Genomic DNA, 26122 nt, shown 5'->3' with positions numbered 1-26122 from the left:
TTATTGAACATTTGATGAATGGGAAAATATTAAGTGAGCTGTCCATCTTTCTTTCCTGGTCCCTTTTGTCGTCAAGTACATACGTGTGTGAGAACCCATGACTGGGGTAAACAAACGTGTCTTCTTCTCACAGGATCATGTGAGACTGAAAATGCTGAGCAAAATCAGCCCTATTACCAAGTTTATCACTAGAGGTAGGCACAGCTCCCCTACTACCTAACCAAATTCATTTTTCTTTTTTAGAGGTAACAAAGAAACCAAAGAAGGATTGAATAAGAGCGACGGTTCTGGAATCACTGCACAGGAGACTGTATGAACCAGTAGAATAATACCTGGTAAGGACTGACTCGGGGTACCCTTCATGCTGTCCCCCATCCCAGAAGCCCTGGGCTTCCCTCACAATGCTGTACCTGTCATGAGGGAACAACTGAAAGGTTAACCGTTTACAGAGTTACCTTGGCACATAGCAGCAGATATGTCAGCCAAAGAAATATTTTGATTTCTTCATTTCCATGAGATGTAGCTTTGGCCCTTCAGAGGAATAAGGCCCTTAATTCCTGCAAGGTCAGGTCATAAAGACCCCTTGGTGTTGAATGTGGTTGAATTAGTTGTGCAAAAGCAGTTGAACAGAGGTCTGGAGGAGACGGCTGCTTGCTGTTCCACATTAGTCTGAAGCAAATGGGGATCAAGGTCAGGGAGATGCACAGAAACCAGGCACACACACAGTGCTAGTTCTGAATGGCCTTCGGACAGCATTTTTTCCCTAATATTCAGGCCACAATGCAGACAGTATTTTTGGTACGTGGAAATAAAGCAAAAAAAGGACAGAAAAGGAACTCCACAAAATACCATAACTCTTGTGTTTCCTGACTAGTATCCAAATTGAAGTCACAAGATCTCTAGGCATTTTGCCTTTTGGTAAGGGAACATCCGATGGTACTTTGTAACCTACTTCTAAGAAGTTTTAAATCAGTCGTGGAGAGATGTACTCACTTTCACTCAGTCCCCAGTCTTGTTTCTCTTATAGATAAGCATTTGCTGATGTAGTGTCAGCCTTGCAGATTGCTAAGAAAAATCAAGTATTTTTGATTTTGGAAAATTTCCAAAATTTGGAGAAACCTCAGCAGTATAAGAGACCTAACGTGGGCTCCTGGCTATTTGGGCACTTTCCTGGCAGGAGTAGGTGTTTTTCTTAGGACTGTGAGGATGGTTTCCCCTCCTACCAGCAGCCGGGACCTGGGAGAAAAGGCACCTCCTCTAGATGTTGTAAGACAATCCTCACCAGCTAAAAGCATCACTGTCCCGCCCTCTTTGACTCCTTCTTAAAAAGAAAAATCACCAATTCATTAAAAACCCATTGCATATGGAGCCGGAGTCCTCATGTATTCACCCCAAAGCCCAAGCATGCTCCACTCTGCTGAGCTGGCTGAGACGAAAAATAATCTGGGTTACATTAATTGGAGGAACAATACAAGCGACATTCCATTAGTGATTTTTATTTTAATTCACCAAGTAAATTTTCTTATCAATATTTTAGGTATTGAGACTGCAAGTTATAACAATTAATCTTGGTGTGTTTGTGATAACTGCAAAGCTTATTAAAAATGCAGAGTCCTGGGTGCCCCCACCCCTGAGATCTGGGGCGGGGCCCAGGCCTCTGCAATCTTATAAGCTTGACAGATGACAGAGCTGTGAGCCAGACAACTGCAGAAACTCAGCTATCAAAGGCTGCACAGGTTTCCTATGAGACAGTGACTGATAGGGCATTATACCCATGAGAAAACTCTAAGACGCACAGAGAAGCAGAAGAGTTTTTGAAAGGCTGATGTATTGTGTTATTTCAACTACGTTCACGATTCTAGATGTCATTGATCTGAGATGCTACGTTGTGCTGGGCTTGGTGCCAGATCTTCATGTGGTATCTGTAATCCTCATAGTAATCTGCAGGATATTATCCCATTTTGCAGAACAGGAAACAGAAACCCAGAGAGATTATGAAAAGTTCCCAGGCCCTGCACGTCTTAAGGGTTGGAGCCAGAATGCCAGCCCAGATCAATGCGGCTGCAAAGCACAAGCTCCAAAGCACAATGCTGCTCCACTCCACTGAGCTGGCCTCTTTCTTCCTTGGCTGCATTCAGCACCCCCAGCATCTCTCAAGGTCATCGGCAGTTACTTCAAAAGTGTTTCTTATTTGATTTCCCCCTGCAGTGGGTGCCACAGGAAGATTTACACCTGATTTTGAACTAGGCTACTTAGACTTCCCTAAGCTTATATAAGGAGTGTGTGTTGGGGGCGGAGTCTAAAAAGAGGTTTAGCCCCTCTACACAGAGTCTTTTCTACCACTCTGCCTGGCCCCGAGCACTCATGGGTGACAATGCTCCAGGCCAGTGACAAAGCTCCCTCCTTGGCCGAGGCATCAAAGCCTCAGTCACCAAGGAACCCTCCCGTGAGATGCTGAGTTGTGACACAAGCCAGATATGGCTGATGGACACATTTAGTAAACCAATCAATGAGCTGAAGAGCAAGGAAGCCATTTGTCTGTTTATATCCTAGGGACAATATGTAATCCTCTTTTTTCCCTACAGGGGAGGAGACTTCCGGAGGTGTGGGCTGAGTTCAGAGAACAAGCCAAGTGAGCACTCAGAGGCCAGTAACAGGTGTGTGCTTCCTAACCCTGAGCAACCGGCGGGCCTGGGAGGGAATGGGTTCAGAGCCCCGGGAGCCCTCAGTGGGGCCGGAGACGTGCCCAGTGGGCGCTGCAGTTGAGGAGGGGCCTGCAGGCTGCATGTACGTGATCTTCAAAGCAGTCCTTGCAGAAAGAGGACGAGAAATCTATAAATAGTCTTTTTATTTCCAAAGATAAAATAGGTTAAAGGCAGCTGATCACAGACATTCTTTTTTTCCTGAATGTTCAGTCCATCACAAGCATTTGGTCTTTGATGGAAACTACCTGAATATTTATCGAGCTAAACATTTGACCACCGCAAGCCACTTTTCTTTAAATTGTCTGTGCAGTGGCCAGGATGGCTTCATTTGGGTCATTCCCTCAGTTACACTCAGTTACTAGTTTAGGGGAGCCCGCTTTTAGAGGTTTAGCATCTCGCACAGTTTATCTCCCCACCGGCACTTCTTCGTCGGTTCTGGATTAGACTCTGCTCATCCAAAGCAAACCTGACTTCAGTTCTTGTAATGACTACTTAGTGTTTTCTGTCCAGTTTCCCCTCCAGCCTGGGGCAGTGCTGTTGTGTTAGGACTGGCCATGTTCCTGAAGTGGGACTCCTCCACCCTCCCGTACCGTAGTCCATGAGAGCAGGGTGGTCCTATCACCGAGCTGAGCCAATCAGTCTTCCCTGGAAGCTGGGAGCTGGATGACTGAGTTTTCTCCTGAATGGTGGGGTCAGTAACACTTGAACTTAGGAGGTTCTATATGGCCATGTTTTTCTGTCATGTGAACCAGAAAAGGTTACAAAGAGGAAGAGAAGAATGCAGCAGAAACAAAAAGCAGGAAACAGAGATGAGGAAATAATTTGGAGTTGTTCACTCCTGGGTTCAGTGTTCCTTTGGGCCAACCACCTTCCTCAATTCAATTTAGCTGGACCCAGTGGGTCTCTGTAATTTGCATTCAAAAGAGTTCTCTATATATGACTTACTTTCTTTTCCTCCAAGGATGACAGCATGAGAATTGTCATGGTAGATTAGATTGCCCACATGGTTTTCCTGGCATTGTTTCAAGGAAAGCCATGTGGGCAAAGGCATGGCATTTCCCTAAAATGTCCTAGTTTGCCTTGGAACTCCTATCATAATAACAATAAATATTTATGAAGCATCTGTTTACAATGTTGATTCATTTTACTGATGATGAGCGGACGCTTAGTGAGGTTAAGCAAGTTCCCTCAGGTCGCACAGCTAGCAGGTAAAGTGACGGAGTAGGATTCCAGAATTCTTACTTGTTCTGCTCTAGCTCAGTGGAAGAGTCATCTAACCAGTGGTTTGCAAACTAGCGTGATGGTCACAATCACCCTCGTTCTCACTCCAGAGCTGCTTAAGTAGAGCTTTGGAGTTGGGAATGTAGCAAGGTATCTTTTTAAAACTTTTTAAAAATTAAAAGTTTGAAAGAAAAATATGTGTATTTATCCAACAAATATTTACTAAGCACTCATCTATCAGAATTAGGGTTGGCTACTATAAAAAAATAACTTTAATCATGTAGTTTAAACAAGGTAGAGGTTATTTTTTTCTCTCATGTGAAAGAAGTCCAGAGGTACACTCTAGGCCTGGTGTCAAAGACTCAGGCCCCTCCTAGGGTGGTTCCTTTAAATAAGTTTACCTCATGGACACAATCATGGCTGTTGCAGCTCCAGCCATTACATTCATGTTCTAAGCAGTAAGAAGGGGGACGAGCCAAGGGCAAAAGGGCATGCCTTCTTTAAAGAGTTAGCCTCCTTCAAACTGTTTGCCAAGAAGCTCGACCCCATGACTTCCGCTGAGATCTCTTTGACCACTGTTTTGGGCAAGAGAAGCTTCAGACGTAGTATTACAGCAGGACACAACTGCCGGACCTGACAATATAGGGATTCTGTTACTAAGGAAGAGATCGGAAACTGATAGCCTTAGCCATAACCCATTACATGCCAGGCACTGTTTTAGACCACGAGGATACAGCAGGGAAAAGACAAAGTCATTGGCTACTCTCGTGGCACTTGGAAATGGACAATACATAAGCAAAAAATATGTATTATAATTTTAAGTAGTGATAAGTAAGAATGGTCATTTTAAATAGGGCAAGAAAAGATGAAGGTCTCTCTGAGCAGGTGACATTTGAGCAGAGACCTGATGACTCTGACGGGGGTGGGAAAGGCGTTTGGGGCAGAGGGAATGGGACCCAAGGCCTTGGGGCAGGATGATGCAGTGCCCTCTGGTGGAGAATCACTGATCCAAAACCTTTCAAAGTCTTGTATGTCGTGTTCAGATGAGATGACAAAATAATCCGGGTTACATTAACTGGAGGAACAAGGTGAGCAGCATTCCCTTAGTGATCCCTTAGTTTATTCATGAAGTAAATGTTCTCATCAATCTGCTAGGTATTGACACTGACAGTTATTACGATTAATCTTGGTGTAATTGTGATAATAGATACCTCCTGCTGCCCCCTTACAACGTCGCATGGGGTATATTTGAGAAAAATAAAGTGAATTACTGCAGTACATCAAATATCAGTATAGTATGGGTACTTCTAATTACATTTCAGGACTTTCATTTTGTTGATATAATTTCACATTCTTCCCTCTCCCCAATTGTGCTGTATGAGGTGTTGTTTTTTTTGTTTTTTTTTTCAAGTTCAAGTGAATTTAAGTTGAAAAATTCCCACTTGTCGGTATTTTAACCTATACTGTTTCTTGAGAGGCAGTGTCTTCCCTGAGAGTATTTGTCCTTGCTTTCTCTTCCTCTCACTTTGAATGGTGACCTCCTGTTATTGTATTCTGGGGGCTGGCAACATTTTTTAATTGACCTTATCCATATCGTTTATGATTTTATTGATTTCAATAAAATTTCCATTCCGACCTTTGCCTTCATTTGAAATCATAACCTTTTTAAATCTCTTTGTGTATGCCAGACCTCCCTCCCCCACCCCGTGTCCTTGGTCTTTTTCATTGCCCCTTTCCAGATTTGTGATCTTTTTCTTGATAAAATAGCCCCTGTTATATACTTTTGGTAACCATTACATTGAACAAGCAAGACCATGGCATGCAATCATGAACCAGCGCGTTGCCTCCCACTGGCCCCTTAAATCTGTTGTGGAGGCTTAGTGTTTCTCTTGCATCTGGATGAAAAATCAGGCAGGTGTTCTGGTCACCCCCGTAATGTAACATCCTCCAATCAATAATTTAACAGTCCAGTCTCATGTAATAGTTAATACTTTGAACTTGGTTCAATATGAAGTTTTCACTTCCTTCCCCGATTGTGTCCTGTTGCCCGTGGGAGCTGGTAGCAGGGAAACGGAACGTGTTCTTTCTTCCCTTTGTGCTTTTCCATCTCTCTCCTCCTCCATCATGTTACCTGATTTCTGACCCACCGGGGCAGAAGGAGATAGAAGGTAACATTGGTCAGAAAAGCTTTCCCTTACTTGATCCTATGGTGAGCTCAGGGTTACCCTGTCTGGGCCTGGGAAGTGTTTAAAGTCGACTCCTGCTCTCCTCCGTGTCTTGTGGAGTCTTTTGACATTTCCATCACTGGAGACCTTCCTCTTCTCTGTAATCCACTAACAGGCAATATGTTCTTTTCCAGTTCACTGTATACTCCTCGGCATCCTGGCATTTGGCATTATCTCTGATCTCTGTTTCTGTCTGTTTATCTCTCCAGGCAGCCCTCTTGGATATGACAATCCTTGCTCTACATTTGGCTCATGGGAAGCAGCCGTATATCTTTTGCACTGACAAACTCTGAGAGCAAACCACCCCACACAGCTTCCTCTCCATGGCTTGTGTGTCAGCAGATGGCCTGCCCCATTTTTACTCTTGAAATTTCTTGTGTGGGACTCAGACACAGTTTAATGTGTCCCACAATTGCAGGGGACATAGGTTACGCTCTCAGGTGGATCCTATTGAAGGCTCTTCACTAATTTAATACAAGGGGCTGGCATCCCAGTGCGACCTCCAAGGGGAGGCTTGGAATCACAACACACCCAGCGCACTCTCTCAAAATGTTCTCTCCACCTCCACTCTCTCCTTTCTTGACTTACCCGTCTCTTACATAGGCCAGAGGTGGGTGGTCCGCTCAGGGTTGAAACTGGTTTTCAACCTCACACCGTTTAAAAAACAAACTAATAAACAAACAAAAAAAACACCTTTTGTATTTTGAAATAATTATCAGTTCACAGGAAGTTGCAAAGAAATGTACAGGGAAATCCCACGAAACCTTCACCTTTGAACTTAACATCTTGCATAATTGGAAAGAGCAATTGGAAAGAGCAGTATCAAAACCCGAAAACTAACATTAGTACCATGTACAGAGCTTATTCAGATCCCACCAGTTATGCCTGCACTCAATTGTGTATGTGTGGGTCTCCACCTCTATGTAATTTTATCACACATGTAGTTTTATGTAACCCCCACCACCATCAAATACATACCTGGACCGTCACCACAAGACTTTCTCATGCTACCCATTTAAGCATCCCCTTATTCTTTAATCTGGAAACCACTAGTCTGTTCTCTATGTCTGTAAGTGTTGTTTCATTGGAATCGTTGAGTATGTATCTTTTTGAGATTGTCAGCCATCTCCTTTTTACAAGTCCTTGAAAAAATAATGGTCGTCTTACTTTGGAAAGTAAGATGTATTGTTTTTATGCTTCAGCTGAAATGGAGGTAAGGAGTCTCATTTTAATATCTGGTTACAAATAGTTTTGTTGAAGTTTGGACATATTTTCTATTTGGTGCCTTTCTTATGACTCAGCATTTCATTCATTTAACAAATATTTATGGAGTGCCTGGTATTTTATTGTCTTTGATGTTATTACCCTGCATTAAGTTTAATGTTCTCAAGAAAGCAAATAACTCCCAAGGTGTCCTCCTGGTTTTATGGATTGTTCCGGGCTATTATTCTACAACTTTTTGTTCTTAAGGTGCTTTAAGTTGAACATTCATGCCCTGAAATTCCTCTACCACTTTCTTCTTAGCCTCATAAAGTCTCTCTCCCATTGACTTGCCATTTTACTTCTTACGATGTCTTGGGGTCCTCTACAAGCACGAAAGTTTCATTGGGTACCTAGTTATTCTAATCTCTTTATAAAATGACTCACCCAAACCAGCCCCTCTTGATCTCTGAGAACTCTTATTTTTTGAAAAGAAATGACTTTGTTTAATACCTGGTTTTCCTATGTTGAGATTCAGTTCTTCATCCATTTCCAATAGTCCCTGAATTCTATGGTAACGGCATCATTATTTACTTTTTCACAGTAAGTTTTTGGTGTGGACATTTGTCAAAAGCAATTCCAATGTCTGAAAAATTACTCACTCCCCTTTCTCCATGTAAACCATGATAACCAGACCTGATTCCTCCACAGAGAACTCATCCTGCCTTTGCCTCCTTGAGCTTTGTGCTGATTTGAGCTTTTGGCAATTCTGTACTTTATTTAACGATTCCACCAGCTTGGTTAGTATGGAAGGGAGAGACAACCAGAGGGTGGTTTTCCAGGGTCGCCTCTGGAAACTCAGAAGAAGGCTGACCTGGCAACTTGACTGTTCTTTATCTAACACAGCTGCTGTTGCAACAACTGGCCTCCCATCATGGTCGATAACTCCACAAGTCTTCCCATGAATTCATTTAAAATTCTTAGGTGGATCACAGCCTGCCTGGGTGATTTATTGATATCTGTTTTGGCAGTTAAGACTAGAACATTCTGTGCATTTACCACGCTTTTACTGAATGCTTCAACCTGTCCATTTCAAGGGCCCACATCTTCCTTGGTAAAGGGTAGGGCACCGGGGTGATGCAGTCTCTCTTCTATTTCTTTTCTCGTTCCTTAGTGCATTTCATCGATGCCCTCTTGGTTTTGTTTTTGACATTCTCTGAGATTTCTTGCAAGGCGTTCTTTAACGGATCATAGGATTTCAGAAATAAAAGGAATGTTAAAATGTAATTTGGTCCAAACGCCTCAGCCTCAAGATGAAAAACTAAATTCAGAAGAAGTTATATGACTTGATCTGACCCACTTAATGGCTTATATTTCCTTTCTGGTTAGGCATGCTTATGTTTTGCTATTTATGTTCCTATGAAATGTTGGATCACATGGGTTCCCTTTTTGGCCTTAAAATGCTGTCCTTTTTGTAAACTTCCATGATGCTGTAAAGAGGAGGTATCTGATAAATGCTGTTGGGTGCCCAGCTGGCAGCTGGTTCATTGTATCCTGCTATTTGGGATCCAGAGGCGCCCAGCTGACCTGCAGGATCTTAAGGTAACGTCCCCACCCCCCACCGCCCAAGCCTCCCCAGTTCAGGATTCCTCCTACTTGGCAGTCCCTACAGCTTCTGCTTGACACCCTCTAACGTCTTGTTATTTCTCCATAGACAAAAATTCCTGGTTACAGCGTGTTCCTTTTATAAATGGCCTGCTTTCCCAAAGGCTGCTTTCTCAGAGCAGCTCATTTTGCCATCTCTGCTGGGAGATCTGGAACATGACACACAGGGTTTAAGTGGGATGGGATGAGCTGGGAAGCCCTTTCATTTCTTTCTGGAGGGTGTGAAGCCAGCCAGCTCCTTTTGACTGACCATCCTGCTGCCTTAGTTTTACAGCTAAAATGAAGCACAACATTCTCCTCGTTCCGTTCAGCCTTCTTTTTGAACACAGCACACGCTTCCAGTACCGTCAGGGAGTTTTCTGTTTACATCTGGTCCAAGTGGCCGGTGATCGTCACCGTGGCCCTCACCAGCCACTCTTGCACTGCGGCCGGAGGCTCCTGCTGTCTTTTTCTGAGGCCCATCTAGTCGGTCTGTGTAGTGCTGGGAGAACCATGGGAATAAACACCGAACGTGCCTTCCCCTTCCCCAAGGCTGTCAGAGTCTGGTGGACCACAGTTTCATGCAGGAGTCCCTGAGGCAGGGTCTACGTTTTCTGCTTCTCTTGTATTCTCCTAGCTGCCAGGCACGCAGCCGGCCTCAGTGAGCTGTGTTCATCATTGGGGATATTCTGACAGCATCTCTCTGCCTCCACCCCGGCTTCCCATGGTGGGTCTATTATTCATGCAACAGCCAGAGAGAACTTCAAGAATGTACATCAGTGTCGTCACTCCTCTGCCCAATGCCCTCCTTGCCACATACACTGGCTGCCCCATCATACTTACCATGTGGGAGAATGAATGACTGCCCCGTCTTCATGTCCCTGCAGTGTGGTAGTATGATACCCATACCCTGCGCCAGCCTCACTGTGGCTCTCGTGTACTCCCCGCCCCTTGACTTTGACGTAGTCATGGGGGATGTGCTTTACCTGTCAGGTGGTCACGGACCTGACACTGTGCAGGTGGCTTTCCTCCCCTGCCATTGCCAGGAGCCGCTGCTGCTGCAGCCTGGGCCCCGGAATGACACATGTGGCGGAGGGCTGCCCCTGCCAACCCACAGATGTGTAGTGAGACATAGGACGCGCCCTGCTGTGAGCCACTCAGCTGCGGTAGCCGCCAGGCGGGAGAGCTGATGGACGCAGAACACACGTCCTTCCCAGGGCTGCCTCGCCGCCCCCGGCATCCTCTCAAATGCGTTTCTGGACACGCTTGTCCTCACCTACCAAGTTCCAGCGGCTCGCTCCCACGTCAGGGCTTTCTGCTTGCTGCTTCCTGTGCTTCTAAAGTATTTTCTTCAACTATCTGATGGGATCTCTGGTAGGTAGTGATGAGTGCGGTGAAGCAGGAGAAGGGGATGGTGAGTCCCGGCAGGTGCAGACGGAGGCTGTTTTAGATGCGCTGGCCTATTTGAGGGACGTTTGAGCGGAGAACCGACGGAGGTGAGGGAGCGTGTCATGTCAGCCAGGCAAACAGTGCACTGTACGAGTTCCTCCTGCCTGGGGACGGTCCACACTCTTCTCTTCATCTAGAAAGTCCTTTCTCTCCTTCTTGTCCTACCCACACCCTTGAGGCCACATCCTTCCTGGGCCCTTTGGCTTTGTAGGAGGAGGTTGCCGTCTGCTATGGCAGATGGCCCGCTGTTCTAGTGGCACCTAGCAGCCTTCCAGGTGCATTCTGGGGAGAACCATCTTGAATTTGTAGTCACCAGGTGATATAAGAAGTTAGACTGCAAAAATGATATTTAGGAAGAATTTAAAAATGTATTCGGTCTGTCATTCTTCTAGCTGTTCTGGAAACTACTTGTGGCTCCAGCCAGGTTGGCAGGGAGCTGGCCACATGTCCCGTTAGCCACCTGCCACATTGCTGGGGTTGAGTTGGCCTTTCACGTGATACCACCAGCCGGTGCTGGAAGTTCCTAGAAGACACAGCCCAGTGCCATACAATGTGGTCTAGAACCTTCCAACTTAACGTGTGGTCTGAGGACCAGTGGGATGGTGGCATCGTGTCGCGGGGCAGCTCATTAGACACACAGACTCTCAGGCTGCACCCCAGACCATCTGACTCAGCTCCTCTAGCGATCTGTGTGCATCTCCACGTCTGAGGAGAACTGATCAGTCCCTTGTTTATGATACCATTTGTGTCTTTATTAGGACTTTGCAGGTTAATTCCTGTTTAGAAAATTAAATTGTCCTTCTGAGTGTTTTATTTGCCTGGTGGCTCTCGGTAGACATTGCATATTGTGTGCAGTTGCTTTTCCCCACATGGCTGCTAAATCTTTACTTTGTCTTCTACGCATCCTCGCACAGTGACTTACACCGAGTACCAAAAGGCCGTGTGTTTGTTTGATGCATAAATGAGTGCCTCATTCCCTGTATGACTAGAAAGAAAAGACCTCGAAAGCCCTATGGTGGAGTGGACTGCTTGTTGCAGTGGCATCAGGGTGCAGAGGCATTGGGAGGTGGCTTTTGCCTGCCACAGACCTGAGGACATGGGCCCCCAGTCACAGCAGGTGCTGGCAGTGAAAGAGAAGACACGGTTTCAGTTTTGAGGATGAGGACAAGGTCCACACTTTTCAGTGGTTGCCTTTCACATAACTGGAAGCTCTGCCACATGAACTCCACCTCACGTGCCCAGTTTGGTCTTTCGTATTGTCAGCTGAATAATGATGATTTCCAGCGATGACATGACGGGCAGGCCAAATGGACCTGCCCCACCCCTGAAATTAGGGCTGTGACCCTGTCTCACTCTTCCATGGCACAAGGGGCCTTGGGACTGCCAGGTACTGGAACTTCTCTCACCATTTTCTAGGGGGGAGAATGTTCCAGGCCCAAACTGCCCTCCCAAACCACAGCCTTCTTTGGAGTCACTGTTCCTTTGCTCTTGCAGGGCAGGGTGGCGGAGGCCCTAAGTAGCTCAGCCTGCTGGGTGGTGGGACAGAGGTAATAGGTCATTTCTCTTGCCCTGTTTCCAGCTATATCAGTACCTCCCTGGGAAGGCTTGGAGATTTGGGGCTGGTGGCCTCTGTCCCAGCCCTTCAGAGGTTTGGAGGAGGGTCAGGTGGCTAGGACAAAGGTATAATTGGTATACTTGTGCCAGCCTCCTCCTGCCCCCTAAATGCTGGTGCGTTTCAAGTGGCAGTAATGTTGCTTACCTGTCTGCTGCTCACTTGGGCCAGACAGAGACATACCTGCAGGAATCACAATTAGCAAATGTGTGTGTGTTTGTGTGTATGTGTCTGGGTATACACACACGTATGGATATGTATTTATTTGTGTGTATATGTATATATTTATGTATATATATATTCCTTCCACCCTGGGAACTAATCTGATTTATAGCTCATGTATATAAGACATTAAAATGCAGCTTTTCAATAATTTTTATATAAGAAAGTAGGGAAGTGACTGAGAAGGTGGGCTGGTGTAATTTGGAAGCTGGTGCTCCATCTAAACATGGCCCTGGGGTTAAACAGCAGATGCAGATAACCTCGCATCTTCCCAGCCTTGGCAGTCGACAGTGAATCCAGACAAACACACACACACTCTTCTCCAAACCCCATCAAGGAACTGCCAGACCCCCCAGGCTCAGTTTGGAGGGGACCACCTGCATCAAGAGGGGATCACCACTCCTTGCTGTCTTTCCACTTCTGAAAGCAGGGAGTGAGGCTCTGGAATCTGTAGCAGACGCAAGCACACGTTCCAGTTTGGGTCACTGATGGAGCCGTGTAAAATGAGATCCAGTTTTCCTTGTCAAGAGGTAGTTACCCTGGGACCTTTTTTTGGCTGCTCTGCCCGCTTCATCCATTATGATCGATTCCCCGATCGCCTTCCTCAGAGGGGCTGCGAATTTGGAACACACAGATGTACACTCACATCTTAGATCACTTTTGCCAACGCACATTACCTTCTGTTTATTGAGTTAAGTTTCACTTACCTTCAGGCTGCGCAGTCCCCAAACTGTTCAAATGCATCTGGAGTTTCTTGAAAATTTCCTTAGCTTTTATTAGCCAAAACAGTTTAGAGCTGGTTGAAATCTCTGGGAAGAGATTAAACGACAATTATGTGACAATTGCCCATGTAATCTCTGACCAGGTAAAGGAGGCAGGGACGCCCCACTGCAAGGCAAGACAGCACTCATGTCAGCTCGTGCTTATCCTGATCTCACAGCTGTGGAGAGGTGCCAGGGAGCCCATCACGGTGGGATATGTGCATGGCTGTGCTTCATCTGGCTGGGGAGCCCCCCCTTGCTGGGAGTGTGGGGGAGCCGTGTTGCATAAGGCCCATTCAGTCTGAGCGAGTTGGTTATCAGAGAAGAGGGAGCAGAAGAATTGCTGGCAGGAAGTGAGTCAGTGAGGAGAGGAAGCTGGTGCAGCAGCCGCTCAGATATATAAAAATACCAGCAATGTTTAATCAAGGGGAGGAGGGGAAGTAGGAGTGTGGCTCCAAGGATTTATCCAGAAAGGCCAAGTGGTCCACTTGGCTGAACCTGGAAGTTGGGAGTGAGGAGCTGGGCAAGGATGGAAGCAGCTGCCCTCAAGACCCTGGATAAAGAAGACAATGATGGGAGAGGGGAAACAGGAGCTGTTTGCAAAAATCAGAACTCGCTGAGCTTGGCCGGTGCCAGGCTTGCCTGTGTGGGCAGAGTCTGAGAGTTTCAATGAGCTAATCTAGTCAGCATCAAGCTGTTCCACAGACAGTGGGTGTGAACCCAAAATCATCTCAGACGTTCACTTTATAATGTTTCTTTCAAGAAAAGAAAAAAAAAAAAAACATGGAAAAGGCACCAGACCCAAGGGACTCCTTTTCCTATAGGCCAGTGACCTGTGCAGGTATTGGGCCAGTTATAAGATGCAAGTCTGGGTGGGTCCAAAACAGCGAGTTGCGGATTCCATTTCCCATTCAGCAGCGTTCTTGGAAGAGCTTCTCTCTTTCTAACTCAACATGACTTCACCATTTTTCTGTTCCATTTTTAGAAAGAGAGGCTAGCAGTACAGAACCCCCCATCTCTGGACATCTCTTTCTTCCTTGTTGGCCATTTTGTTTCCAAGCTGCGTTCTCCCATTGCCTCTGCTTGAGCAGCCCATGTATAGCAGTTGGTCACTCTCTATCAGTGGGAGAGTGACCATGACCACTTTTACCACCATGCTAATAAGTCACCATGCCATCCTCCCCTCCGGTGCACCTGGCTCTTTCTTCATATTCCGTGTGGCTGCAGGGCAGACCTACTGTTAAGAATGAGAAACAAAGAGTATCTGTATTTAGGTGGGTCAAATGCAGAGCTGCAGCCTGGGTTAACGGTGGCTAGCACGGTGGGCCAGCCAGATGGGGAAGAAGTGGGTCCAGAAGAGAGCCTCAGGCCAAAAGCCCTGCCTGCTTCATGGGTTTCTTTATTTTTAATGCTGAGTGGTTGTATTCATTTGCTAGGGCTGCTGTAGCAAAGTACCACAGATTGAGTGACTTAAGCAACAGGAATTTGATATCTCAGTCCTGATGGTTGGCAGTCTGAGATCAAGGTGTCAGCAGGGTTGGTTCCTTCTGAGGGCCATGAAGAAAGGATCTGTTCCAGACTTCTCTCCTTGGCTTATATAGATGGCCGTCTTCTCCCTATGTCATCACAGCATCTTCCCTGCATACGTGTCTATGTTCAGATTTCCTTTCCTTATAAAGACACCATTGATGTTGGATTAGGGTCCATCCTAATGACCTTGTTTAATCTTAATTCCTCTTTAAAAACCCAATGTCCAAGTGCGATCATATTCTCAGATACATAGGAATTTGGGGGTGGGGAGAGATACTATTCAGCCCATAACAGTGGCCAAACAGCTCTCCTTTCCTAAGTCTAGCTATGAGGAACACCCATTCAGAGAAGCAAATAGTTCTAAAGGACAAGTTCTGACTCCCCATCCTCCAATAGTTCATGGTTGGCTTAGCCAGAGTCAGATTTCATTTTCTTCAGTGAGAGTGAGGAGAGGCAGAGGCTGGCTAATACCTGAAGGCTTTGGCAGGTTCCTGACACCCCAGGGATGTCCCAGGCAGGGTACGTTGACAATCCTAGCCTATGAGCTGCACAGAGGCTTGACATCTTGGGTGCCAACCCGATGAAACCTTGGTCTAGGTGGCCAAGTCATGTTGGCAGTGAATTAGTTTTTCATTCATTTAAGTCAGATAACAAGTGACTGTGTATTAGGGTACTAGTCAAGGAGACAAGATCATTTTCAAATTTTGTACTTATTTTGCACAAACCCACCGATTGATCGGAGTCATACACTCAATATAAGGGAACGGATGTGGTCTAACAAACTGGACTCAGCCCTGAGGCCTAGGTCAAGGGAAGGGAAGATGCTGGAAACCCTCCGCCGCCGGCATCTAGCACCATGGGCTTAGGAAATGACAGTGACTGTCACCTGAAAGGAGGACCGCTCAAAGCTGTGTCCTCGGAGCACAGGCAGTTTTGCTGTGGGTGCTGCAACCCCAGCCCTGGCTGGACACTGAGAGGAGGGGCATCTGTGTGGGTGCTAGTGCCCGGTGAGTCTCTCAGCAGCACCAGGCTTCCCGCAGCCACAGGACCCCCGGGCTGGCCCTGGCCCATGGTGGCAGAGTCTAGCTGTCATGGAATGTGTGCACTCCGGGCAGGTGACAGCAGGTGAGTGGCAAGGGGAACTGATTCATGAGGGCGTGAAGGTGATCCTGTGGGCTCCTTGAGAGGAAAATCCAGGAAAAGACAGAACGCATACCATATCTCGTCAGGTAGTGACTTTGGCCAACTTACTTTGGATTTACAAAGGAATTGTGGCTTTATTTTGCAGTAGCATCTGGGGTAGTGTGAAAATGCAGATAAAGAGGAGTGAGAGGTTGACAGGGCTAGGTACAGAAGGGGGCAGGCATTGCATAAAGAGAGTACAACAGCGTAAAAGCGGGGAAACGTGAATGCACCCACCATGTTTGGGAAGCCTCAAGTACAAATATAAAAATCAGACATTTATTTATCATTTTACAATTTATCAAGAGTTTTAACATAGTTTATCTCAAATCTTCACTACGACCCTGTGAAATACTATATTACCATTTTACAGGAGAGGAAACTGAGGCTCAGAGAGTAAGTAACTTGCCACGTTCACAGAACTAATAAGCGGCAGGCTCAGTGGGATGCTGACCCAGGTGTCTAATGTCAAACCTCGCGTTGTTGGCCGTGGTGTGCTGTGAGGCTTCACTTTGTTGCACCACAGGGATGACTATTTTGTCCCTGACATTGTTTGGAATTGCCGGGTGCATGATGATAATATTATGAGGCTGGTGCAAAAGTAATTGTGGTTTTTGCAATTATTTTTAACCTTTTAAACCACAATTACTTTTGCACCAACCTAATAATATACCACAATGCAGACCACGTTTTAGTTGGTTCTATCATGGTTTGGGACTCTCTTCAGACAGTTCACCCCCTATTGTTTGCAGCCAGGCAAGCCTCTTCCTCTCCCTTCCCCGGGGACCCTATTGCAATGAGCCTCACTGTTGGACTCTCACAACAGGGCATTCCCATCCCCAGCCAGTGGCTACCCAGAGCCAGGAGGAGACACTACCGGTGACCTTCTCCGGGTTGTCGACAGGGAAATATGGACCTTTTCAGAAATGATTTCACACCGGGTTGAGTGGCCTGATCCCGCTGGGTCCTGGAAAGGCAGATGTTCTCTCTTTTAGAAAGGGAACCTGGGGGCAGAGGTGAGGGGATTCGGGCCCTGCCATAGCTCAGGCCAAACCCCCTTCGCAGAGAAGCAGGAGCTTCAGACTCAGCCTGGAGACAGCGTGGCAGGTAGAGCTGAGACGGAGATGCGCTGTAGGCAACAGAACGGCCAGCCCCACACCTGAGGGCCGTCAGCCAGAATTCTCCCCTGCACTTGACATAGGGAAGAAATAGACACATACACTGTAATATTGGCAGGCTCTGCACGTTTGATTAAGAACCAATAGCATTTTCTAAAGGGAAGGTAGTAGTTCTGTGATAACCTTCCTCCAATGCGCCTTGAAAAAAACAATCTTAGAGCAAGATTATTAGTCAGGCAGCTATGCATATGTGTGTGTGTATTTATCCAGGTGCCACAGCAAGATTGGCAAAATATTTTCGTTCCTTGCCTCTCAAGGTGAATTCTATTAGGAGGAACAGGTGGAGTCTGGCATGCTAGTCGGAGACAGTACAAGCAACTTCTTGGTGCTTAGCTGGAATTTTCCATCCAGATTCAGAGTTAGAAGGTCTTCTGGGCACAGTGGAGCCGTGCAGGTTACAGACAAATGCTCAGCTTCCCTGAGTCACGGGGCCACCTTCATGGCCATTCTCATAGAGACACTAGCCTGGGGCATTGACCATCAGGCCATAATCCAAACTGCCCTCCTTAAATGCGTGACCTCTTGGGGACCCGCTGATTAATTTCTCTCGATGTGGGGATATCTTTTGTTTTCGTAGAAACAAATTACAAAATCAATGCAATTTCCTTGTAAACCCAAAGTCAAACAATACAGAAGTAAATAAACAATGAAAATGCCCCTTTAGCTCCCTATTCCTATAAACTTACCCCCCTCCCCAGACATGGCCACTGTTTATAGTTTGGGACGACTCCATCCTGACCGTTTTCATGACAGCCACATACGTAGTTTACATATAGACATGGTTAACACATGTGTGTATTGACAGGATCCTACTATGCTACACACATTATTCAGTGAATTGGGTTTTTCAATTGGAGAATATTCCATCTCAGTACATATAGATCTACCTTATTCTTTTAATCAATACACATTATTTAATCTTTCCCCTAATATGGACATTTAGATGATGGGAATGGCAGACCAAACTAGTTCATGCTCCTTTCACCCTTTTATTGGTCCCGATTGTTTAAAATTCTGAAAAGGGCCATATTTGGGGCTGCTGCCTTTGGCAGTTTGAGGAGTGCATGAAACTGCCCCTCATTCTTCTCTAGGCTCTACCCCAAATCACTGCTCCCCTGAAGCCTGGAAATTGTAACCTTCATTTCTTTTTCTTTATCCTTTGTTTTTCTCTTTTCCTACCACCAGGATCATCTTCTAAAATGCAGAGAAACGGGGTTGAGAGAGGTGGGGACAAAAACTTATGCCGCTAAGACCAGAGGGCTTTGCAATGTGTAGAGATAATTCACATACAAGGTATTGCTGTTATCATCGTGTAGCACTTTATAAATCATTTTCTCCTGGGTCACGCCTCTTCTGTACATAACTTTCATGTGAACACAAGTCCAGTTTCTTTCCTCGAGGACACAGAGGAGACCGGAGAGGATGAAGAGGGTGGAGTGTTTGGATTGAAGAGGCACTGGAGGGGGATAGGGACCAAAGAGAGAGACTCAGGGTGCTAACAGCTCATATTCTCTAGCTCGGTGCTCCTTGGGGCTGACCCTGCCACCAGCCGGTGTGTTTGCCTGCTGACTGGGCTCAAAAGTTAAAATTGGGTTCTTGTGGATGCTAGCCAATGACTTCCTTGCCATGGGAGCGATTGCTTTTTGCTGTGTTTGCAAGATGTGAATTCATTCTTTTTTAATATCAGTAATACACAGTAAAGAGCTTAATCCAATTTACAAAGAAATAGGATCAGACAAGCCTTGAAAATACAATGTGCCTTTATGGCTCTAAGATGTTGGCACCGGAGGAGAGTGAGTGTTATGGCAGCGAGGAAACACTCTCCGTCACCGTCATCCTCCCTCATCAGGGTCACGGCACAAGAGTGACAGGGCTGTGGGGAGCTTGGGGTTTTAGGGGTGTCTTTGGAGCTTTCCTGTAATGCCACAAAATTGGAATATACGCACCCAGCAAGGAGCCATCCTAATGTGTTGTTACTCATCTATGGAAATGACGCATCTGACCCGTTCTCAGGAGCAAATCTGTTTTTAAGTTGTTGTTCATTGTAGAACTGCTGACCCTCCAGCACTGCCTTTCTGATCCTTTGTGAGCAGTGGCGCTTGTTTGCTAGATATATGACCCTGGCTACGGGTACCATCTCTGGCCTGTGACAAGGATGCAGCTCTGAGTCAGGCTGGGCATGTTTTGGGGGCAGGAATTCATAGGGAGGAGAGGCTGGGAGGAGATGGGAACCCCATGAAGCTGCCACAGAACAAAAGCCTGTGTTCCGTGTCTCCACATGCAAAGGGGGTGCACCCGCTCCGGGTTTGCTTTGATGTCCTGATACACTGATCTGGTGAGTGGGTAGCCAGAAGTCTCCAGAAAGTTAGAATCCTGCAACTCAGGCAGGTAGGAGGGAGGGCCAGGCTCCTTAGTGGTGGTGGGGTTCCCACAAGGCTTCAGGGCTTTAGGTCCATGCACACGTTTTGAATGTCACATTTGTGCTAGGCATGGTGCTAGGCTCAGCAATGAATAAAACCTGGCCCTGCCCTGGAGGGACTAACAAAATACCTTCCACATAATCTGCTGGGGTTGTTATGAGCGCATGAAGGAGAAGTACTTAACCCAGCGTGGGAACTGAGGGAAGACTTGCTGCAGAAGGTGAGCGGAAGTTTAGAATATGCGTCCAACAGGCTTATATTTTTAAGATGGTAGGGAAGACATTCTAGGCAGAGGGAAGAGCAAGAATATCAAAGACCCATGCAAACAGTGTCGCTTATTTCATGGGACTAGAGTTGCAATTAATGAGACTAGAGAAGTAGATAGGAGCCACATCAGGGAAGGGTGGATGTGCCCTTCTGAGGAGCTGCAACTACAATCAGTGGGTGACGGGGACCCCATCAAAGGTGTTATGCAAGGCAGTGACATGGCTTAACCCCGGGCTTTCATAGGTCATGGCGGGGATGTCTGGAAAATGGAACAATTCTTAAAGCCAGGAGACCACTTAGGAATCTGGGACAATAAGCTAAGGGAAACCCAATGAGGTCTTGAACGTGTGTGGAATCTGGTGGGGAGACCGGTGCCGGGACACAGGCTAGAGAGCTTGGGAAAGGCAGTTAGCAAGGGCCAGGCAGGTTGTCAGGGCCCCATCTAAAGGAGACAAGAATTCTAGCAATGGGCCCAGGTGAAGTTGAAACTTATAAACAAGTCCCTGTTGGCAGGGACTGAGAAGAAAGCGAGACAGGGAGAGTCCAGCTCTGTAAACATGTAGATGGCAGGGGCTACACTAGAAGCCTAACTCGGGGCAGTGTGACATGCAAAGAACTAGGGGTCCAGCTGAGAACTTGACAAACAAGGTCCTTATTCTTCTGAGCTTCCATATCAAATGCTCAATCACTATCAGTAATGCTCAGTTTTCTTCTTTCTCTCCGTGTCACTGCCTCGTCTGGAGTGAATACTGCCATGTGCAAAGTGCTTTCTTTACCCTTTGGAGTGAGTCACTAATACACTAGTTCGCACACTGGGTTTCCACCAGCAGCCCCTGGGGAGTTTTCTGAGGGAGCAAATTCCAGATCCCATCACTTGCACACTGGATCAGAGATTGCAGAGTCTTCTTGTTGGTGGGAAGCTGCCAGCTGACCTGGTGGTGACGTAGGCTGGGCAATCACTGCCCCAGTCACCGGAGTGAAGAGGACAGCCCTGGGCTTCAGATGTATACATTATAGCAGGATAGAAACCAAGCTGGATCAATATCAAGAATTGAACAGAACGAGGAAAATCTGCAAACTGTGCTTTTGGGTGTACTTGTTTCCTTGAGGGGAAATTTATGGTTATTTAATTAAAACATTCCACTTTGATCAAAGGTGTTACTTTGGCTTCTCAAGTATGAAATACAAGACTTGTGAGAGTCAAACAACTTGTTAAATGCAAACAATTTACCAAGGGCCCTAAACAAGACGAAATATAATAAGTAGCAAGTCTTAGAAATTAAGTGTAAATGTCTGTGGAGAAACTAATTATTCCTCTTGTTATGAACGTTAACCCACATTCAGTTTTGAGCTTATGGTATTCTAACGATGTTCACCATTGGCCACTTCTGACTACAATGAAAAGAATTGCAGGGGAGATTCTGTTCATTAATACACACTGGTTTGCATTCTACTGTCATTGCTTGATTGCAGTGTCAGCCGACTCAAGTCTTCATTCTGTGTAGCACAGAGAGAACCAAGAGCTGCCCTTAGGTGGGGTGAAATGTCTTGCATTTACTACAGAACCAGAGGGCTGGGGTAGCTCACAGAGACACATAGCACAGTTTTTCCAACCAGAGAGAGACATTAAGGAGAGAGACAGAGGAGTCAGTGTCATACCAGCACCCTGCCCTAGAAATGGACCCTGGGATTGACGGGTTGCAGCTGTGCCCAGACGGGTCCAGGGACAGATGAGCGTAAGGACTTTAGGATCCGGTTAGCGCCATATCCATTCACTCATTTCCTTCCTTCAGCCAATGTTTGCTGAACACCTACTATGTGCCAGGCACTGTTCTGGGCACTTGGGATCGATCAGTGACTGAAACAGACAAAGATCCTTGTTCTCATGGAGCTTTCATTCTAGGGGAGGGAGGCAGACAATAAATCATAAATACGTCACAATAGGTAGATTATAAGATGTATTAGGAGATTATAAGTGAAAAAGAAAAGCCGGAGTAGGGTAAATGGGATTGGAAATGGCTGTGGTATTCAGAAAGGAGGGGCAGGGAGGCTGCAGGGAGAAGGGGACGCGTGAGCAAAGACCCAAAGGAAGTGAAGGTTCAGCTTCATCTGGGAGAAGAATGGGCGGAGCACGGAGCGGAGAGCAGGGGGTGGCCGCAGGCAGAGACATGGAGCGAGACCCCCTAAGACCTTGTACACTATTTAGAGACTTCTACTCGGAGTGAAGGGGGGCTATGGCAGTGTCTGGGGTACAGCGTGGCATATCTGACTTAGGGTTTGGATCTGTCTGTGGGTGTAGTGGGGCATGGGGTCCTGTCAGGCATTCCGCAAGTGCAGAAATGCAGGGCGGTTAGCAGCTCAGACCAGGGTGGTAGCAGTGGAGAGAGTGAGCTTCTAGATGAATCATCGAGGCTGGCTCCAGCAGGATTTCCTGGTGGGCTGTATACGGGGAGTGAGGAAGAAAACACAGAGCTGGATAATTGCAGTGATTGGAAAAGAGAATCTAAAGTCACGTTCTAACACTGGGCCACACTGGGGGGGCTGAGGGAATCAGAGGGTGCACAGTTGGGCAGCTCTGGGTCATTTGTGCAGGTGTGCCACCGTGCTGTGGGAAGAGCCTGGGCTTTGCTGTCTGGAGCTCTTGGGTTTAAATGCACTTACTTGCTCCGTGATTTTGAGGAAGTGGTTTGGTTTCCCAGAACCTCAGTTTCTTTATATGGGGTGATAGTGCAATAATATTTTTCCTGTAAGGGTTGTGAAGATTAAATGAGATAACGCATTTAAAATCCTGGGCTGCCAGCCCTAGAAATGTCATTTGTCCTCTCTCTTTCTCTTGAGGGGCTGGATGAATACTGCTGACCCCGAGTTGGAGGAGGGAATGAAGAGAGGGCAGAGACGCTGTTTCTGATGCAGCCTCAGTTGCAGAGTCTTTCACGTCCAGGAGAGGTCCCTCATCTCTCCCTGAGACTGGGGGGGGGTTGGGGGGGGGCGGGAGGGGGCTCCTGGGATCTGAGGACCCTGGCTGGAGGCCAAGATTGTCTGGCAGCTGTGACCTTCTGATGGGGGGCTGCGGCCAGATAGGCCTAATGAATGAGAAGAAAGCCAAAGCATCATGGAAGTATGTAGCCACAGCATAGTAGGAACCTGTTTATGTGCGAGTCAGAAGGCTTCAGGGACAGATGTGACCTAATGGTTTAAAAGGCAGGAAGTCTGTGCATTGAGCTCTTGACCTGGTAAGACCAGTGAATTCTGAGGAACCAGGGAAGGGCCAGAGTTCTGCCCCATCGTTTGTCCTTGTGACTCTGGGGCAGCCTTTGCACTCGATTGCTGGTTTGGAATTAACACAAGTGAGAGCAACTTGAAAAAACCCAGTGTGAGTTGTCATCCCCAGCAGTCATCAGGCCTGGCCTCGCTCATCCCACTCTCATTCACTCCTGTTCCCTTCTGTGTTAGTCAGCCCAGCCTGCCGTAGCACGACACCACAGAACAGGTGGCTTACACAGCAGAAATTTATTTTCTCGCAGTTCTGGAGGCTGCAAGTCCAAGATCAAGGTGTGACAAGGTTGGGTTCCTCTAAGGCCTGTCTCCTTGACTTAGAGGTGGCTGCCCTCTTGTTTCCTCTTCACATTGCCCTCCCTCTGTGCACTTGCACCCCTGGCGTCTTTCTTATTATCATAAGGACACCAGTCACATGAGCCCATCATGATGGCCTCATTTTCACTTCATCACTTTTTTAAAGCCTTAACTGCAAACATGGGTACATTCTGTGGTACTGAGTATTGGGACTCCAACATATGAATTTTTGGGAGATATATTCAGCCTATGACACTCTCTCTAGCTCTTGTAAATTTGTTTGTTTCTGTTTGTTGCCATGGCCTGAACTGGGCTCCAGGCTTCTTGAATGTTCCCTGTTTCTGTCTCCATCACCCACTTCCCTGCTTATGTTTCAATTCTGCCCTTGAGAAAAATGGATCAGAAGAGCCAACAGGGACTAAAGAAATGTGTTGTCTGAGGACCTGAAACCTGGCAGCTCAGCCCTTCTGAATGTCATGGTGCAATGGCCACTGTCCTACACCTGAAAGCCTTCTGGAAGTTCCCACAGGCCCCAAGCAACTGGGTTGGGCCTTCCTTGGGGAACCTTTCCATCATCTTTCCTCCAGAAAGTCTGACCCAAATTTTGCTTGTCATGTGTCAATCACAAGTTTCAATATCCCAATTAAAAATTTACATTTATTGGCCTCCTACTAGCTTCCCCACATTGTACCAGCTACTTCCACATACATGAGCTACTGTAATTGATTCAATTATGATTTAATTCAGGAAAGCTGATGGGATTTGGACCTGCACATTTTAAAAGTGCAAGCCATGACATAACTCTAAAACACCTTCCATGGTTCTAATGAAATACACATTAGGAAACAAAACATTGACATGTTCTTATTGTCAGTGTGGTGGTTATGTTTGCTGGGTTCATTCAGATTGCAGTGGTTGCTCTATCTTTAATAATCAGGACTGGCTCTAAGGCTTCATGAGAGAATCAGGAATTCAGAAACGTTCAATGGCCCCAAGGATGCAGAGCCCACACCCAGACTGTAAGCACCTCGGGAGCTTCGCCCCCGTGGCAGCCGGGGTCATCACATACCTGCAGCAGCAGCAGCAGGCAGGCTCCATGCCGGTGTCATCGCGTACCTGCAGCAGCAGCAGGCAGGCTCCGTGCTCGCGTGCATCTGTGTGATACTCACTTCCTCTGGCCTGTTTCTGCAACTGAGCCTCCCTCTGTATATTCTGAGTTCCAGCTCCTGAGAGAAGATGTAATGGGCTCATCCTTAATTGGCAAATTTTTCCCACGAGACCACCTCATAGGCCACTGTCCAGCCTTGAGGGCAGGGACCTGGGCCATCCAGCTGCATTATGGTGGGATCATACAGTGCTCCGAGGGGCCTTGGTGGGGGCAGGATGGCCTGTCTGGTGTAACTGACCAAAGTAACCTAGTGGCACAGAACTGGGGGTAGTGTGTCCTAGTGGAGCTCAGAAGGTCATTGGCTTATTTCTGCCATGGGCTTTGTATGTAAAATGCCTTAGTTTCCTCATCTCCAAATAGAGTGGGTGGCAATGTCTTACCTTGACTTAAGGAGCTACATAATGATGAGGTAGAAAGATAGAAAAGTGGCAGGTATTCTATAATTTCAGAACAGCGCGGGTAGTACACACCCAGCCAATAGACATAATCAGTTCAGCAGAAGACACCATTAGCACTTAGCTACAAGGCTACCGGTGAGAAAACAAGCTGGTGGTTTTTATTGTATTATATTTGAACTGCTGATGTTCTTCCTGCTGGTAGGAGCCTGTGCCCGAGTTGTCCAGAATTACTTTGTCAAGCCTGGCTCTTTGGGGAGATGGGAGGGAAAACAGAGCTGGGGGCAGTCTTTGCTGCGAATAACCATAAAATCCACCTTGAAAAACCGTGCAAAGTTGCAACAGAGATAAGGTGGTTGGAAATTGGCTTCGGCTTGCTCAGAAAAAAATAACGAGAAGGAGCTTTCCATCCTAGGAGGCTGAGTAGCAGAAATTCCTCTGAAGGAAGGCAAGAGCAATTCCCCACTGGCACCACCCCAGGAGTCCCAACAGCCAGGAAGGTAGGAGACAAGAGTGGGCGCCAGGCTGCACTGCTCAGTGCTTCCTGCTGCTGCCCAGGCCAGGAAAAAGGAAGGGGCGTGATGCACAAATGCAGCTGGGGAACATGCCCCAAGCCTGGCAGTTCCAGATCAGCCAAGGCCAAGAGCTGTGATGAGTCTGATTGCTTCAAGAAGACCAGAAGCATGCTGCCTGGGGGTCAGGGCAGAATTCAGTTTTTAGGGGAGGAAATTGACCAGAACAATGGAAAGTCTCAAGACCTTCCATAGGTAGTCCTAGAAGAGTGGGAACTGAGAATAAATCAACAGCTTCCAAAGTGGTCCATCCCAGGACCTAGGGAACATGTCACTGTGGGGGGCAGGGGCGGGTCAGAAGGGAGTTTGGCTGTGGCTGCAGTGAATGGACCTGCAAGGGGCAAGGGCACCTGTCCTAGCTGGTCCCTGGGACCTGGGTTGAACATTGAAATCAGAGACCAGTTCAGGGTTTGGTCCTCTTCCCTGGAAAACAGAGTTAATGATAGAGAGCTGCTTGGGGAAGGAGATAGGGCCAGGGAGACAGGGAGAGAAAGAATGTTATAAAAACAGCTGGATGTTTGTGAGCAGCTTGGGGACCCTTGGCCGAAAGGTGCCCTGCCCGTAGGAATCGTGCACTTGCAAACTGTAGAGTGAATATGTTGGAAGCAGTCAGTTCTTTTGATTGACCCCAAATTAAGAAACGGATCCAAACTGAGCAGCATAGTTATATGAAAGAAGCAGAGCCCTGGAAAATGTTTTCTTTTTCTGGCCTTTGTCGCTCATTTTTCAAACATGTGTACCTTCATCAATATGGAAGTCTCCACGGGCCTGTCACATCTGAGAGAACAAGCTCCCTGA

At 46.9% G+C, this 26122-nt stretch overlaps 2 long non-coding RNA genes across 2 annotated transcripts in view; one reads left to right on the top strand and one right to left on the bottom strand.

Annotated features, from left to right (window-relative positions):
- Positions 1 to 26122, top strand: part of LOC109442509 (uncharacterized) — a 143393-nt gene that overhangs the window by 66216 nt on the left and 51055 nt on the right. Inside the window, exons 4-5 of the long non-coding RNA XR_016019070.1 lie at positions 244 to 335; positions 2586 to 2657. This is a non-coding gene — a long non-coding RNA (uncharacterized LOC109442509). The remainder of the gene's footprint in view (positions 1 to 243; positions 336 to 2585; positions 2658 to 26122) is intronic.
- LOC141572739 (uncharacterized) lies at positions 12414 to 13579 on the bottom strand. Its single transcript, XR_012498187.2, has 2 exons — positions 12986 to 13579; positions 12414 to 12891 (listed from the first exon to the last, which is right to left on the bottom strand). It is a non-coding gene; the product is annotated as an uncharacterized LOC141572739 (long non-coding RNA).

Source organism: Rhinolophus sinicus, chromosome 15 (assembly GCF_057876585.1).
Source record: "Rhinolophus sinicus isolate RSI-liver-muscle chromosome 15, RSI-T2T, whole genome shotgun sequence".
NCBI lineage: Eukaryota > Metazoa > Chordata > Mammalia > Chiroptera > Rhinolophidae > Rhinolophus > Rhinolophus sinicus.
The sequence above is the reverse complement of the archived record's forward strand: the minus strand, read 5'-3'. Positions and strand labels throughout refer to the sequence as shown.